Source organism: Nylanderia fulva, unplaced genomic scaffold (assembly GCF_048542155.1).
Source record: "Nylanderia fulva isolate GAGA-0341 unplaced genomic scaffold, ASM4854215v1 Scaffold62, whole genome shotgun sequence".
In the NCBI taxonomy this organism is placed as follows: Eukaryota; Metazoa; Arthropoda; class Insecta; order Hymenoptera; family Formicidae; genus Nylanderia; species Nylanderia fulva.
Window position 1 is genome coordinate 102,415 of NW_028190721.1, and position 18,801 is coordinate 121,215.

At 28.2% G+C, this 18,801-nt stretch overlaps 1 protein-coding gene across 1 annotated transcript in view; it reads right to left on the reverse strand.

Annotated features, from left to right (window-relative positions):
- The window catches only part of LOC146720737 (aminopeptidase N-like), a 59,749-nt gene that overhangs the window by 4,532 nt on the left and 36,416 nt on the right, over positions 1 to 18,801 (reverse strand). The window lies entirely within an intron of this gene.

Genomic DNA, 18,801 nt, shown 5'->3' on the forward strand with positions numbered 1-18,801 from the left:
ATCATGTCGTAAATTCTAAAGACTTTATCAACGGTACCATAATATTTTATATTTAAGATGTAATTTCTTGGTGATAACTCATTCGTAAAGAAAATATAAATTGTATCTTTTATATGTCGGTTATTATATGTCGGTTTATAAACTGTATCTTTATCATTCTCATATTTTAAAAAATTTTTAATTAGAACTATATTTTTAATACATAATTGTTCTGAATGTAAATATATGTTTTTCGTTTTATTAAGAATGTTTATGATGATATTGTATTCTCCATAAAAAATATTTCCTTCAATATATGATATTGTAATGCATTGTTTTTATATATATTGATGATTGATCGCATAAAGATTCATTACGAGAAGAAGTCGTCGCAGCGATAAAAATTAATTCGTTACTCAATAATAGTTTTAGAAATATCATCATGACGGCAAAGGAATTTTTATTTTAGATATGTAAAATATTGTACAATTTGGACAAAACATAAATAATGGAGAAATTAAATATTGCTTTGATGTCTTTTTAAATCTATCTTATATACAAACAAGAAAATAAATATAAGAAATATAAAAATTAGTAATTAGAAAATCATCCTCATTAGTAAAATATTATATGGTAAAAAAGCAATGTGCAAATTTCCGTATGCACAATTTTTTAAAAATAAAATTATATATGTATAAATATTAAAGCTATAGTTCTTATCAATGTATATTTTATTAAATCTTTCTAATTGAAATACTAAATAATAGAGAAATTAAATATAACTCTAACGTCTTTTTAAATCATTCTTATATATAAACAAATAAATACAAGAGATATAAAATTATTAATTGGAAAACTATCCTAATTAGTGAAATATTGTATGGTGAGAAAGCAATGTGCAAATTTCCATTTGCAAAATTTTTGAAAAATATAATCATATATGTATAAATATGATTTTCTTTAAAAAAATTGTGTGTGTGTGTATTTCAGTGTCGCACATAACTGTAATTGACAGATATATACAAAAATTATATTGACAATTTATTGTATATTTTCTTTAAATAATTATTCTTATTATCAATAAATTATATACATTTAATATTTATAAAATATAAAAGTTAAAATATAAGAATGTAAAATACATAAAATTAGTTGTGTGAAGCAAATTACTTTTATAAACACAAGAGCCGTTACTTTTATATAAATATAAGCCTGTGTGTTTATTCAGAATAAGAACAAAACAGTAGAATTACAAAGGACTGAGCAGCGGTGGCACACAGAAGGAGAGAAAACATGTTTATTATTATTTTTCTTTATAGGTCTGTGTTATCTCTTCTTAAATTGTGTATTATAAACTCTAAACGGACAATTACTGAAAATAATATTAAAATAAAATCAATACTAAATTGTATCAATTATAAACTTAATAATAAATATTATATAAATATATACAAGGGGTTCCAAAACTAGCAGTAAACCTGTTAATAGCAGATACCTCAGATCATTTTTAGACGATTTTTCCTCAGCGAAAATGTCGAAGTATCAATACTTTTTTAATCATCAACGACTGAAATTAAATGGTTATTCACAAATAGAGCGTTGTGGAAATAAAATATTAATAAAACACATTCATCAATTAAATTTGAGTAGGCTATACATTTAATAGAATTTTAATTTAAGACTTGATTCCAAAAATACATAATGGCAAATTTAGGAACATGCAAAACATATTAGTTTCCCGCGACATTTGCGGAGAAAAAATTAGCTTCAAATGATCCCAGAAAACTACTATTAACAGGTTTACTATTAGTTCCTACACATCCTGTATATAATGAAGTGTTTTTCAGATATTTCAGATTGAACACATGAATAAATATGTGTTAACAATTGCTTTAAATCTATATTATGGATTTCTTCATTCGATTGACAATTATAATATTTTACCATTATACTCTATAATTTATATTTATTAAATTATTTTTATAATTTTTAATTGAATTGACTCAATTTCTCATCATAGCCTTATTTTATTATTAAGTATTAAAGCTATAGTCCTTATCAATGTTTATTTTATCAAATCTTCCTAATTGAAATATTTTATATATATTCTCATCATCGATATACATGTAACATTATTGTGTTTAATTGTAAAAGTAAAAATTAAGTTTTAATCAGCAAATTTAATTCAATACCTGAAAATGTTTTAACTTCAATGGAGTACCTTATTAAATCGATATGAACTATTGTTTATGCGTTTTTAATATAATATTAACTTATGCGTTTTGACCGTTTTATAAAATATTTTATGTGGCTAATTTTACGTAAAGTATTTAGTATCCTATTTTTAACTTATATGATTAATATAATTCTACTTATTTTTAAGTGTTGTATTTATATTTATTTCTCACTTAACAAAATTAATTTGTTCACATTTTTTATAATACATCATAGTTATCATAATGATGTATTTGATATATTCCCTTGTTAGGGGATATATCGAATAAAAATTGAAAGCAATTGTTTTCTTTTTTTATTTTTCTTAATTATATAATCTTTAACAACGAAATTAATGTTAAATTTATTTTTCTTGTTACAGTTATTCTATTTAATGTCAACACTGTTTAAAAATCATTTTAAATATTAAAATACACACAGATATTTTTCTATAAACAATAAGTACGACAAATTTTAGAAAATAGAATTTAATAATTTTGTAATGAAATGACAATTAAATAAGTGTCTGTTATAATATTTATTATCTGTTATGTAAATTGTAGTATTTTTAAGTTTTAGAAGTAATTTATTTGATATCAAATTTTTGTGAGTCTAAAATTATTTCAACATTACAGTTTGTAAAATATTATAGTATCGACATTATTTGAAATTATCAGTAGATTAAAATTTGAAAATATTCTATAATAAAACTATTCTTTTTATACTTCCATGTTGGAAATTCTTTAACATTCCGTTATAATGTATAATTAAATTATTTTGGTGTTTGTAGATAAATATATGTTTTGATATTTTAATCTTGACTTACCCAGTATTTTGTAACCAAATGTTAATTGGAAAATTATATTGATAAAATTTATATATTTTTTTAAATTAACTGAAGCAAATTAATGATTTAGCAATATGCACAATGTTGAAAGAATATAATTATTGACACACACTTTATTACAATCATTAGTCTTTATGTCTACTACGATATGGTTTGAACGACCACGAAAGACTGACTGATTCTCTATACGTGTCATCGTGATAAATATGTTGTGTTCGGTCAACATAACTTCTGAGGTCGATGTATGTATATTTGTATGTGTGTGTGAGTGTGTGCGTGTGCGTGCTTGCGTGCGATTGTGTATGTGTGTATGAGTGTGTCGGCATTTGAGAGTAACAGTTGTCTTAATTAAACATTCAATTTTCAGTTAATTAATCAAATAAAACGCAATATTCACAAATTTGTATCACTGATTTCGAAAAACATGAAAGTAGTCTTTCTAGCTCTCTGTTTTTAATAGTAATTAATGAAACAAAATGTCGCATTTTTGAAACGCTAAAATTTTTTCAGTCAGCAGATAGAAACAAGTATTGTAATTGTTGAATAAAGAATATGTAATACATTTAAGTACATATCTTTTGAATATTTAACATATGTATAGATTTAATAAGGTTATTAAAATATTTGCGTAAATTGTTATGCTTTTAAGAAGCAAGTATTAATGTTAAAAGAACAAGGAGTATAACTAAAATTATTAACTGCCTGAAAAGTAACATGCTCTTAAAAATACTTTTAAAACAAGTTTTATAAGAAAACAAATAAACAAAAGTTTTAATTATAAAAAAATATTTATAGAAAGTTTAATTTTCTAAATTTTTTAAAATAAATAACTTAATAATTATTGCGCATATCGCAAAATGATACAGGACTTTTCTATTCAGTTGAACACGCTCTATCTGCCCATGAAAGGTGGTTTGCGAATTATGAGCCACCCTGTATATTCTTAATTTAATATTATAAGTTATATAAGTCAACATTATTATCTGGAACATTATTACAATAAAAGCTACATTTTAATGTTTTTTTATACTATATTTTAAGTATCTCATGCAATTTGGGTTTTCTATTTTATTATAAATAGGCAAAAGTATTATATATATGTACATAATGTATACAGAGAAAAATAATCTCAATAATAAACGGGAGCTTAAAATATAATTTTAACATATATTTACCTCATCTTTCTAAATTAACACATCGTCAGAGTTTCTAATCTTAATCATAATATCAGTAATGTTTGTTCACCTAAAATAAGATATTTTAATATATTTTTTATTAATTAGTAACATAATTTAAAATATATTTTATTTATATAATATAAACTCATGAAATGCTTAGTGTGTTAAGTATTTTACAGAATATATGCTATTAATAATATAATTAATGTTGTAATTGTGTCAACTTGTTTACAAAACAACAAACAGTCAATAATCTTGTGCAAATAATTAGCTTGAATATCATTAAGAATATATAGTATATATTTAGAAAATAAGATTTTATTTTACTTCAGTTTAATTGTTTCAAAATTGTTTAATATACACGTAAGTGTACTATTTGTTGCACGTTTCTCAATAGTCGAGGGGAAACTATTAATTAAATAGATTTAAAAATATTTGTTAGTGATGCCATAATTCATGACATTTTTAGAGCAAGCAAAAAATTTCAAAATTTTATGATCACAATAATTTTGTCACATAATATATATTATACGCCGTTGTATATCAAAATGCATTACACCATTACAATAAGTCCATTCCCTTCACCATTGCAGAAGTCTACGAAAATATAAAATTTTATTATAAAAATTTAGCACATATTGAGAGTCTTATATATATTTAAATCGACAAATTTTCCTTAAACTTTAGTGAAGAAATTTATTCACTTCATATCACTTATCTCGAGTAATATTATTAAATATATTATTGTATAATATCACTTCGTAATCGAATTTAAATGCATTAATAACATGGAAAAATGTTATTTATTTTAGAATAAAGGATTTGGCAATTTAAGACTAATACTTTGGTATAAAAACAACAACAGAAAACTAGTTTGTTCTGAGAGGGATAATAAAGTTACACTCTACAAATTTTTAACAATACAAATTAGCAACTGCAGAATTAGGGATCAATTAAATGAAAAACTCGTATAAGAATATTCTCACGTAGAATATTTTACTACACATCGTGTGACACGATATTTGGTTGGGTCAAAAATATATAATGATAAGCGCGAAATGTCATGCTTTGTGTCAAATCATTATGGCATGTACAGAATCGTAAACTCATATGCGTGACAGATTCGATGCACGTCCAATGCTCATTGAGCACAATCATGGATGTTTCGAAGATATTCAAACAGTTTCCATGAAACTGTCATTGACGTGTTACGTAATATTATGACATGTCGCGCTATTTCCTGCATTTACAATCGTACAATTATCTATCATGGCATTAATACAAATTCATTATTTTATGCAAGAATGTTCAAGATCAAAAACCATAAGTATACATTATAGATACACAAATGATATTTCAATCCAGCTTTTTTTATGTCTCACTTTTTTCTTATTATGAATCTTGATATGGAATCGATCAAAGTGTTAAGGAAAAAATGACGAAGGATGTGAATTACAATTTTTTTCTTATTTTACGTATATATGCGTCGTAGTAGCACGCAAACCGCACTGATTTATTCCCAACGATTTTCACATCTCCGTTCGAAGTTATCTGATCGCTTCCGATTTTGCTCGGTCCCGCTGGATTTCTCGCAATATTTCGTCACCTTCCTTTTCCGCCCTCGTTCGCGACGCTAGGCAAGTGCGACGACAGATTTATGGATTCTCTTGACAATGGCTGTGGAAACCCGGCGGGTTCGCGGGTAGAAGTTGGCGGATCTGCCAAGCCGCGTGGCAGACACGAGAGATCTTTCTCTCTCTCCCATCGTTTCTACGCGGCAGCCAACAAGGTTGCGATGTATATACACGGAGAGATATTCCTCGCGGTGCATCTTTTTCGCCCGCGTGGCCGGCGAAATTAGCAAACCAAATTCTCGAAGCCGGCCGTCGCGTCGCATCGCGTCGCGTCGTGTGGCTCGAGCACAGCCGTGGAAAGGTTCGAATTTATTCGCGACCGGGCGTATCGTGGTATATATATACCTGTACCGGGGGTACGGTAAAAAGCTAACCGGAACATCCCGTTAAATACGGGCGGCATAAACATTTCCCGAGTAGGAAGGAAGCGCTTAGCGCTGCACGATTATCGAGAGTTACCGGGTGCGACGACGTTACGGCGATAATATCTGCATTCGAAGGGTGAACTGCCCGCGACGGCGGCGATATTCAGCACGTTTCTTGCTACTGAAAGATGAAAAAAAAAAAAAAGAAAAGGGAAAAAGAAAGACGCTCGTTAGCCGTATTAATTATGAACGTGCAAATCTTTCTCGTTACGCCCAGCTGTGGCTCGCCGTTCTCTTGCACACCGAAGAATATTTCTATATTTTATATGGCACGTTATATCGCGCGGAATATATATGTATATATATATTTTTTTTTTTTTATAATACCTGACTGTGTGTTAATTAAATATACGCGTGCATGCCGCGGATATTTCGTATTCAATTTGAGACGTCGCGAGCCAGTGCGTTTTACGCGTCCTGGATTTATATTTTATATAGAACACAGGATATATCGATTTATAGCGAAGTAAAATTAAGAGATCGTGATTAAAATGCCGAGATAAATTGGATACAGAGCCGATTATTATTGATCATAATATTTGCTGCGCAACAGCACGATTTTATTCTTTGTCTCCGCAAACATTTTTCTCTCGTACAGAAAAAAAAAGCAACGCGCAATAGCATATCTCCCGAGGTGATGTGTAGGCACGATTAAACATTCACGAAAGTCATACGCCATAAACTGTAACGCATGCGGATCTTTTTCTCCCTTACGACACCCAGGAGAATCCACGTGACCTAGGAACTCAGGACCACTGGGTATTTGCGGCAGAGTTTAAAGATGAGTTTGCTCCTTAACGTATATAAATTTATATATATAGATGCGTCTTTCTCCCTCGTGCCATTTCATTACGTCACTGGTTCGTTTTCAAAATATTGAAGGATGTGTTTGGTGAAAAAAAGGAGGACACGTATGTCCGATGCATTTCTAAAAACGACTTAATTGAGTCAAACGTCTCTTGATCCCCTTTCATGTGTTTTATTTCCCGTATTTTTTTTTATTTTACACACTGATCGAGCTATCAGCGTGGCATTGCAACAAAGGCTATCATCGGTGTATATTTCGCGAAACACGATATTTCAATTAAACCTATCGTGATTGGGATAAAGCTCGTCCGTGCACCATGACCGTGCCAATAAAATAAAACGCGATATTGGGTGCTAAGAAGGAAGTATGTTTGTCAATGACCATAACGAATAGGTTGCTGACAATATAAAATGTTTTACTGTTTTTATTTAATTTTCATATCTGCGGCATTTCTGTCTCTCGTATATAAAAGTACTAGATGCTTTTAAGTTAATATTTCATAATATTTTCATATGTGTGGTTTTATCAGTCTATATAGGACAGCATATTTATGTACTCTCTTTTATTATTTTTTATTAAAATAATTGAAACCGTGTCGGCCATTATACGCCTATATACGTTGCAACATTTAATGTTTTGCATACAATATATGTTTCAAGTATACTAATTTTCTATAGATTTATTGATATACAAATTTATAAAGAGTTATCTTTTAATTTAAATATATATAATGAAATAAGACACGATAAGCTTGTTTTATTGCATAACACTATCCCAACGGTGCAATAAAGTTATGGTCTCTTAATGGGTTTTAACGATCACCTTGCAGTTGATATCTTTATTTAATCATACACCGCGAACGTGTTCCTGAATACATTTCGCCGATGATAACTGGGAAAAGTTTTCTATCAGCACCTATTAATCAACGACAACTAATAATAAAAAAGTACATATATGAGAAATATACCTACACGTATTCAACATTTACGATAAAATTGCAAATATGTATATATATATATAATATATATATATATATATAATATATATATATATATATAATATATGCAGTGATAGGTAAGATATATATATATATATATATATATAAAATATATCTCGAGATACAGATACAGATACAAATTAAAATGTATATAGATACAGATATTCAGATACTTTAAAAGTATCTCACAATCAGATACATATCAGATACCTTTAGATTATATTTTATCATAATAATGGTAATATGTACAAAATATACTGAATAATTCTTTTATCTTTATTAATATTTTTTGTTTATATTACAACTTTATTCGTTAGTCTTAACACGTGAAAAATGCCTCAAAAATATCGTCACTCAAACTATTTTGCCACACGGTACTAAAATTTGACCAATGCTTAATAATCGCTCAACCGGTATTGATGACGATATGTTGATAACTTGCAATCTTGATCTTTTAAAAATTTAACGGATTGGGCTATTCAAAAAAATATGTAAAAATGTATCTGCAAATGTACCTGAAAAAAGCAATTCAGATACCATGTTTTGTATCTAGATACAGATATAGATATTTTAATTTGAATATATTTCAGATACAGACTCAGATACATAAAATGTATCTAGATACTGCATCTAGATACATGTATCTAGTATACTGCCCAACACTGGATATATGTATATATATAATATATATATCAAAAATTCATAATACAATTTTATATTAATAAATATTAGATACATAATTTTTTAATATTATTAATTAATTATTAATATTTTAACAATAACATATTAATATTTAAATTATTGTGTGTGTATGTGTGTGTTTACATTAAAATAAGAATAATAAATACACAATATATATTTTAATATTACATATATACACACAACGCTAAAGCGTTAATTTGCTGCAGTTAATTTAAAAATAAATTTCTATCAATATACTTTTGCAATTATCAAAGTGTTCCGAAATATTAGGTAAGTCAAAATAAATTAAAAATATAAAAATCTATATTTGTGTACAAATACAAAAAAAAAATTATCTTATAGTATAACAGAATTTTAAAGAATTTTTAACATAAAAACATAAAAGGAATAGTTTTATTCAAAATTATATCTTTAAATTTTAATGTGTGCACAGAAAATTTCAATTAATGTCGATATTATAATATTTTACGAATTGTAATGTTGAAATAATCTTGAACCCACAAAAGATTAATATTGAATATATTATTTCTGAAATTTAAAAATACAACGATTTACATAACAGAAAATAAATATAATAGACACTTTTAATTGTTCTTTCATTAAAAGATATTATTAAAATTCTGTTTTCTAAAATTTATGTACTTATTTTGTATAAAAAAAAACTATATGTACTTTAATATTTAAAATGTCCATATTTGACACAATTTAATATTGAATTTATGTTTGCTAAATTCTCGGTGAATGTTTGTTTAGTATGTATAATACATAGTCTAAGAGAAGAAATCAAACAGACTTTCAAAGGAACATAATAATAAAAATGTACTCTATCTCTCTCTCTTTCTCTCTCTCCCTCTCTCTCTGCTCTTCAGTTTTTCTTATCCCTATTGTCTTCTTATTATGAATGTACACACAGGTATATATGCATGTAGAAATAACAGCTCTTGTGTTTATAAAAGTAATTTACTTCAGACAACTCATTTTATATACTACAAATTTTTATATTATAAATTGATATTGTATAAATATTAAATAAACATAATTTTTTGACAGTGAGATTAATTATTTAAAAAAAATATAAAATATGTTGTAAACTTAATATTTCTATATTGCTGTCATTACAATATGTTCGACACTGAAATACATAGATGTATAATTTTATATAAAAAAATGTGCAAATAAAAATTTGCACATTGCTTTCTCAGCATATAATATTTCTCTAATTAGGATGGTTTTTCAATTAATAATTTGATTCCATTTTTTATTTATTTGTTTGATTACTTGTTTATATACAATAATCATTTAAAAAGACATTTAAGCTATATTTAATTTCTTTATTTATCTTTTGTCCACAGTGTTTTACCGATCTAAAATAAGTATTCCTCTTCTCTGCCATAATGATATTTCTAACGCTATTATTAAGCAGCGGATTAATTTTTATCGCTGCGACGGCTATCATTCGTAATGAATCTTTATGCTATCAAGCATCAAAATATGTAATACCAATGCATTACGATATCAAGCTTACAACATATCAGTCTCCAATAACTCGTCTAAGAGTCTTGACGTGTTGTCAAACTGACACTATGTTTGTTCTTGACATCTTAAAATTATAATTTTATTTTTATTTTTACAAATCACTTGATAAGGATTCAAAGAAAGGTCGAAACGTTGTGATTGAATAAATAATATTTGCCAGTACGGTCGAGAGAAGATTCTTACCTTTTTTAAATTCTGTCTGGCGATTCTCAAATATCTACGTTCTTATTTCTTACAACATATATTGAAGGAAATATTTTCTATGGAGAATACAATATTAGAATCAACATTCTTAACAAAATGCAACATATATATTTATATTCAGAACATTAGGTATTAAAGATATAGTTCTAATTAAAAATTTTAAAAGATATCATGAGAATGATAAAGATACAGTTTATAAACCGAGATATAGTACTATAGAGGACAAAATTGATATTTTTTTATGGATGAGTTATCATTAGGAAATTACATCTTAAATATAAAATATTATGGTACCGCTGATGAAACCTTTAAAAGTTACGACGTGAAAGGAAAAACTACGTGAATAATAAATGTAAAAGTAAATAATAAATGTTTATTAAAAAGAGTACAATATGTAATTGCATAGAACATTGTAATTAATATACTATTTATGTATTAAATGTCCCAAAAAATTATTATATATCGCGGATTTTAAATCTAAGGTTGAACCCTGATATTTATTATTATAATAATACGTAATAGAGTTATGAAATATAATATGTGTTGCCGCATATAACATTTAGCCATTATATAATTTCCAATATTTTATGCTTGTCAAAAGTTTCATTAATGTATATAGAAAAGGCCAACTTATCGAGCAATTCGTTGAGATGTTGTATCAAATAAATTAAAAATAAAATAAATTAATCAAAAACTAGTATACATGATATTTATTTTAATAAATTTGATAAAAAGAAGCCTGCAATATAATATCATAAGACAATAATTTAAAAAATATGTATTATTTGCTAATTAGATTAATACAAAATATTAGATTATATTATTATATATGTTTTAATGTGTGTTTTTTAAAATGATAAAGTGTTTCATTTTAGCAATAAAATAACGTTAATAATATTAGTATTTGTATTTAATGCAAGTATCTTTAGAACGGTTATATCGATATATTAATTATTTCTTTCTACAGATTTATCTAGATCATCGAATAATAAATTTATTTGTTGTTAAAAATTAACATTATTCCTTTCATTTGGATGGTGACTATCATACGTGACCATCTACTTCAAAAGATAACAGATTATTGAAAATTCCCAATTCAATCAGAGGTATACATAGTATAATAAAATAATCCGCGTAAATTTTTTACTATTAATATATTAAAATATGTGTAAAGTTAGAATAATAATTAAATAATTAATTCTTTATCTGAATTTTAATTACATATTTTTATATTTTGCTTTATTGTATTTATGAAAATTTTTTATAATATTAACATTATGCAGACAATTTTAACATATTTGTAATGTTTTTTTATATATTTTACATACTTTGTGGAATTTGACTAATTACATAGTCGAAATATTATGAAATTTTGGCAAGAAATTATTGCTGCTGGAGAAAACCCAAAGATTTCTGAAAAAATAATAAATAATTGGCATATAGAAACGCATTGTCCTATCATAAAAATAAAACGAAATTATGGGGGCAGAAAGAAGGTAAATGTATCGTTACAATATATCGACACATTAAAGACTGCCTTCCTGTGACTTTTACTACGCAAACATCTCCCAATTTAAAAAATTTTTCTCATTATATGGTATGCGTGTCAAGAGATTTAGAATTATCATTACCATTTCAAGTGTATGGTTAGATAATATTCAATATACAACAAATCGGTAAATATCGATTTTATCTATTTTATTCATTAAAATCCTATAAAAGTCTGAGATATTTATTATATAACTATAATAGTTTTAAAGTGTCTTGTGTAATATTCTGCATTATTTAATAGATAGATAGATAGATATGTAGATGATTTATTGTGCTCCCAATGGAAATTACAAGACGCTTTTATAGAAGCAATCCTAAAGCTTTTATTTATAATCATATAATCAATGCTCATTGCTGGTATATCATCGATTGCAACCACATAATCAACTAAATTCCACACATTCTATGCTCGTCTTCCTTCCAGTGCCATTTTCTTCTCCACTCCATTATCTTTTCTTTGTTCTTTACCTCCGCCTACTTTTTCCTTTCCTTCCTTTAACAAAAAACAAAACCTACTTCCTACTTTCTCTTCCCTCTTCCTTTCTCCTGTCACTCCTTTTCTTCTTCTCCGCTCTCTTCTTTACCATCCGTATCTCTTTTTCTGTTACTACCTCCTCTTCCGCTCCTTTCTTAGCCCCCTTCTCTTCTACTCTCTTCTCCGCAATCCGCACCTTTCCTCCTGCCACTACATTCTCTCTCGTTCCTCCCGTAACACCTATTTTTCCTCCCATCAAACCTCCTTTATTCTTCTTCCTCCACCATCCCGACATCTCTACCATCAACTCTATAATTCTCTATAACCACTTATCCTTTCCTCATTTCCTTACATCCACACTTCTCGACCACCCAGCAAACACCGATATATAATTGTTACATTGCTATAATAAAACGGAATATAACAGGTAATATAATGTGTACGTTACATGTAACATTCATGTTAGTTGTAATTTCCCACTCATAGATGTAACATTTTAATATAACATATATTACATTGTAGTTATATTGTAATTATATATCAAATAGCACATTAATGTATTGATAAGTCAGTGCTATCTTGGGATATAATGACAATATAACTACAATGTAATATATGTAATATTAAAAATGTTACATCTGTGAGTCGGAAATTACAACTAACATATACGTTACATGTAACATGCTTAAGTATATAACATTTATATACTGTGTTTGCTGGGCGTATTCATACTTTCTCTCTTCCTTTTTTTCTTTACTACTTTATATACTAATAATTCCTCCTTCATCACTTTCTGTACCACCTCGTAATACGTCCACTTTTCTTTATTCTCGTAATATGTCTTCCTTCTTCTCTTCTTTCTCTTTACTACTTCTTTTCTTCTCCTTTCTTACCTCCTCTTCAATCTCTTTCCTCTTTCCACTGGTGTCTTCTTTACACCGCCCTCGTTTTCTTTGCTTCTCTTAACCCTTTTCTCTCCACTCCTTCTTCTGACACATTTCTCATAACTATCATTACATAGTACTTTACTCTCTTCACCTTCTTACTCTCCTTTCTTCTTTATCTTTCTTCTAATCATACTTTTCTTCTTCTCACCTTTCTTTCTTCTTAATGCATCTCTTCACCTTTCTTCCTTTTCGCTTTCTTTCTTTCTATCTTCCATACCACAACTCTTCACCACGTCCACCAGTGTCTTCACTATAAAACTCGCCCAGCAAACACAGTATATAAATGTTATATACTCAAGCATGTTACATGTAACGTATATGTTAGTTGTAATTTCTCACTCATAGATGTAACATTTTTAATATTACATATATTACATTGTAGTTATATTGCCATTATATCCCAAGATAGCACTGACTTATCAATACATCAATGTGCTATTTGGTATATAATTACAATATAACTACAATGTAATATATGTTATATTAAAATGTTACATCTATGAGTGGGAAATTACAACTAACATGGATGTTACATGTAACGTTATATTACCTGTTATATTCTGTTTTATTATAGCAATGTAACAATTATATATCGGTGTTTGCTGGGTCAGTTCTCTCAGCTCCTTTTTAAATATGTCCCGGTAGGTAGATATACATATATAGACATATATAATTACATACTCTACTTAGGATCATCCGAATCATTGTAACATCTTATCACTTTCACTGTATATACCTCTAAAAAATATGAAGACTGAGGGCGCGACGGACACCTGGGAGGGCTGGGCGCGCTAATTTTAAATTTTCTATTATCTTCTCTTCTTTATACTTTGAAATGTTGTGGAGCTCGAGCAATGACAAGCATTATTACCTCTTATCATCGTCGAATGAGACGCTTCACATAATTGCCTTCAGCGGGCTCGTTTGATCGGTTAATTATATATACAATATATATATATATATATATATATATATATAATATTATATTTAAGATATACGTATAAGCGATTTCTAAATAATATCAATCAATATTAAAGTTATATTTTTAGAAATATTTTATTCTAATAATAGTACAATTCTTATTAAAAAGATAATTATATTTATATAATTAATAATATAGTAAGTGCAGGTAGCATACAATTTTCGTAACGTTACATGTTACAGAAATTATATTGGTTAGTATAAAATAGTTATTATTTATACACAATTGAAATCAATTTTATTTTATTATATACAACAATAACTTGCACAGTTTCATTTTATCTACTATTTCAAGTAATAGCATGACATTTATATAATTAATTTTCTATATGTATTTGCATTTTATTTATATATATTAAATTATTGATACATCTTTAATTTATTATTTATATAAACAAAAATATGGAATAAAAATTGAAATAAGTTTGAAAATAAGTATATCAATGATAAAATTAATCAAAACAATAAAAATTGATAAAATTTATTTACTATTTGACAGGATATTATCGCATTAACTATGATGATGAGAATTGGATAAGAATTAAAAAATTTATTTATTTGAAATTATATATTGCTTTGCTTTAAATTTTTTTTACGTTAATTAATAAAATTATGTTTAAGCGCGCGCGCGTGCGTGCGCACACACACACACACACACATATATATATATATATATTTATGTGTGTGTGTATAATTTACCCTCGTCTCTCAAGAAGGTATTTTCGATGACGTCGGGCATCAATAATTCTTTAGCACCTATAGGCTTGCAGCAGCTCACAGATTTTTAGATTTCTCTCCACCTATGTAAACATCAAGTGGCTGAATTATGCCAGTTGTTCCAGCAGGAATTGTCATAATTTTTACGTCCTTACACATTCAAACCGTGGAAGAATTTTCTCAAACAGTTTTCTGACTTAATCCTCTTATACGGCTATAATGTAAATTTACATTTGAGGTATAATATCCTAAAAATTCAATCTTTGGTTCATAATCAATTTTCATAATACAAATTCTCCTCATTATTGCACTGAATATCAAAAATAATGCAACAAAAAACTAAAAAATTTAAAATAACAAAATAGTTTTAAAAAGTAAAAAACAAAAACAAAAGGGAATAGTTTCTCGCCACCTCCACGTTGGTTATTCCCGGGTTCGGCAGAGAGCGAGAACTTGACTTATTTTTTCAATTAAATCCTTCAAGAGCCCGTCTTTTATGGTAGTCTTTGTGAAATTACAAACAAAGCTATCGCCATGAATAGCAAGAGTCATAAGGCGGACAGAGCGCGCGTATAGCGGTATACAGAGGTACTTCAAACGTATTTCTAAATACTGCGACTTCGGAATACAACTTTATCATATATGGTTGAATTTGTTGTTAAATATATTATAAGTTATACTATAAACAAAATTTTTTAATTTTCAAAAATTGAGAGGAGGGAAGAGGATTTCGAAAAATATAAAATTTTCGAAAAATTTGATTGCACAATTTTAAAGTACATTAGAAATCATAAAAATTTTGTTTAAAATTTTTTTTTATATCTCCTACTGTTTCGACGATATTTGCTCAGAAAGATAAAAACCTATTTTTCTTTAAGAGAGTTTTTACCACTTTAACGGCCGTATGGGCACGTATAAAAAAATACGTGTCTCTTATTTTGACCTAGACTACAACATATTCTAATTGTACCATAAATATATCAAAATCGGCGAGTGGCACTTGGGTAGTGTTACTTGTGAGAAACGAAGGGATGAGACGAAATCTACTATCAAAGTAGATGTTTCCCTAGCGTGCCATACGTTTCCCTCGCTACTCTCCTAAAGTGCAAACCCACCAAATGGGAGGGAGGAAACGGTTCAGCGAACAGCTACTTGCGGTTTCATAACCGCTTCATAGATTTGGAGGGCAACGATCTATCAGACTCGTAATATTTTCATTTTAGCTGCGGAAAATCAGATACTCTTGTCGTATCGAGGATGTATAGCGTTTTCAGTTTTTTTTTTTTTTTATTAGAATCCTATTCTTTCATTTTATCGTAAGAAAGGTTCGAAATTTCTATTGCAACCTGTTTTATTTTTCTCATCAATTTTCTATGATATATTACATAGCTTTTACACGAGTATAAAGTATAAATATATAGAAAATTAGCATGACAAAGCAATAAAAATAATAAGAAATAATAACTGGATCATTAATTTAATATTTTATGTTTGAGAAATTTATATTATCAAGTGAATCATGGTATAATAATTTCGGCTACGCCATATTTGCATGATATTTTAGAGAAATATTACTGTATTTATAATACTAGCCTTATAATTAATTCAATATATCTTTTTTCCAACAAATGTATAATTTAAAAAATGTTAATCTACAAATTGTATACCCTGTGTTGATATCTATATTTGACGTGATTTATTGTGAATTATTTTCCCGATCACGAGGTTCCTGATTAACGTGCGTCACGAAGCTCGAAGATTAACGATGGGAACCGTTAAGAAAAGCGGAACACTCGACCGGGCGGAAGTTGCGTTCGTGACACGCCATGTCGTTTGCAATCCTTTGATTTCTCCGACATTGGTATCCGGTGCACGCTAGATTCGAATTAGGATAATAATCGCGCACCTAGTTGCCGCCGAGCGAAGGCCTTTCGAAAGGCTCTTTTACGCGTCGCCGTGAAACTGCGGAATCGCGTGAGCTTTATTCGATTCATAAAGTTTCTTCGTGAATAGCTTCTATGTTAAGAATTAATTACTCGTTTCGGAGCAATGCGATGATATTATTTTCGCGCAAAAAGAGAAGACGTAAGGATAAGAATATGTAGCACCGTAAATATCGTAACCCATATACAGCACCGATAGATTGCAAAAACATTACAACAATCTTTCACCGCAATATTGCAATATTGCAAATTCACTGCAAAATGTTGCTACATCATTGCTGTTGAATTGCAGCAATGTTAAAATGTCCGCTTTTTGGAAGATTGCAACAAAATATTACAACAATATTGCAATGTTATGAGTTTGCAATAATGCATTTTTATTGCAACCATAAACTAATGTTGCATATACAGCCCAGCAAACACAGTATATAAATGTTATATACTTAAGCATGTTACATGTGACGTATATGTTAGTTGTAATTTCCCACTCATAGATGTAACATTTTTAATATTACATATATTACATTGTAGTTATATTGTCATTATATCTCAAGATAGCACTGATTTATCAATACATCAATGTGCTATTTGGTATATAATTACAATATAACTACAATGTAATATACGTTATATTAAAATGTTACATCTATGAGTGGGAAATTACAACTAACATGGATGTTACATGTAACGTACACATTATATTACCTGTTATATTCCGTTTTATTATAGCAATGTAACAATTATATATCGGTGTTTGCTGGGAGGCAATATTGCAAAAAATTATTTTATTACAGTATTATACCCAGCAAATACCAAGTTACAGTTATATAATTGTTAGTTGTAATTTTCCACTCAACAATATAATTGTTATAATACACGTATTATATTTTTGAGTGGGAAATTACAACTAACAATTATATAGCTGTAACTTGGTGTTTGCTGGTTATATATATGTATATATATTACAATATATAAATTATAGAATTTGGATTACATGCAATATTTCCGAAATATTAATGTCATGTTGCTACAAGTCTGCTGGAATTTTGTGCACCTATATCTCTGCAATATCTTTATAATGTTGCATTGCAACTTGCAACATTGCAACGTTGCTGCAATAATCTGTGCTGTTTGGGAAAATGTTTTTTTTTTATAAAACACATGCAAGTAATTAATGATATAGATTTTTCTTACATACACTATATTAAATATCCTTTATCTTTATGTGCTTCGTACAAACAATATCGAATACAAGCTTATCTAACGTTAGAAGCTTAATATGTTTGGCGCGGAATATATTTCTTGCGTTGATTACAGCTTCTATATCTAATGGCTGCATCGCTCCGTTTCTGGTGCTCCTGAACTAAACATGCTGTAATTTTCTAGTAACCGCTATAATTACATTTGCATGTGTGTATGCAGTACGGATCCGAGCACACTGATAATCGTGCGTTTTATAAGTGCGTGGGTTAAACGACTTTCCTGATAATATAGCTTCCAGTCTCTAAGTACCAAGTACAAACACTAGGGTTTCAACTATGAGAGCAACGCGACCGACACGCGAAGTGTAGCGATCGTTGTGCTCGCAGAACGTCTAATCTCGGATAAACTTTGCCGACCATATTTAGATCGGAAGGAACAGAACAGACAGATTGCTCCAAGT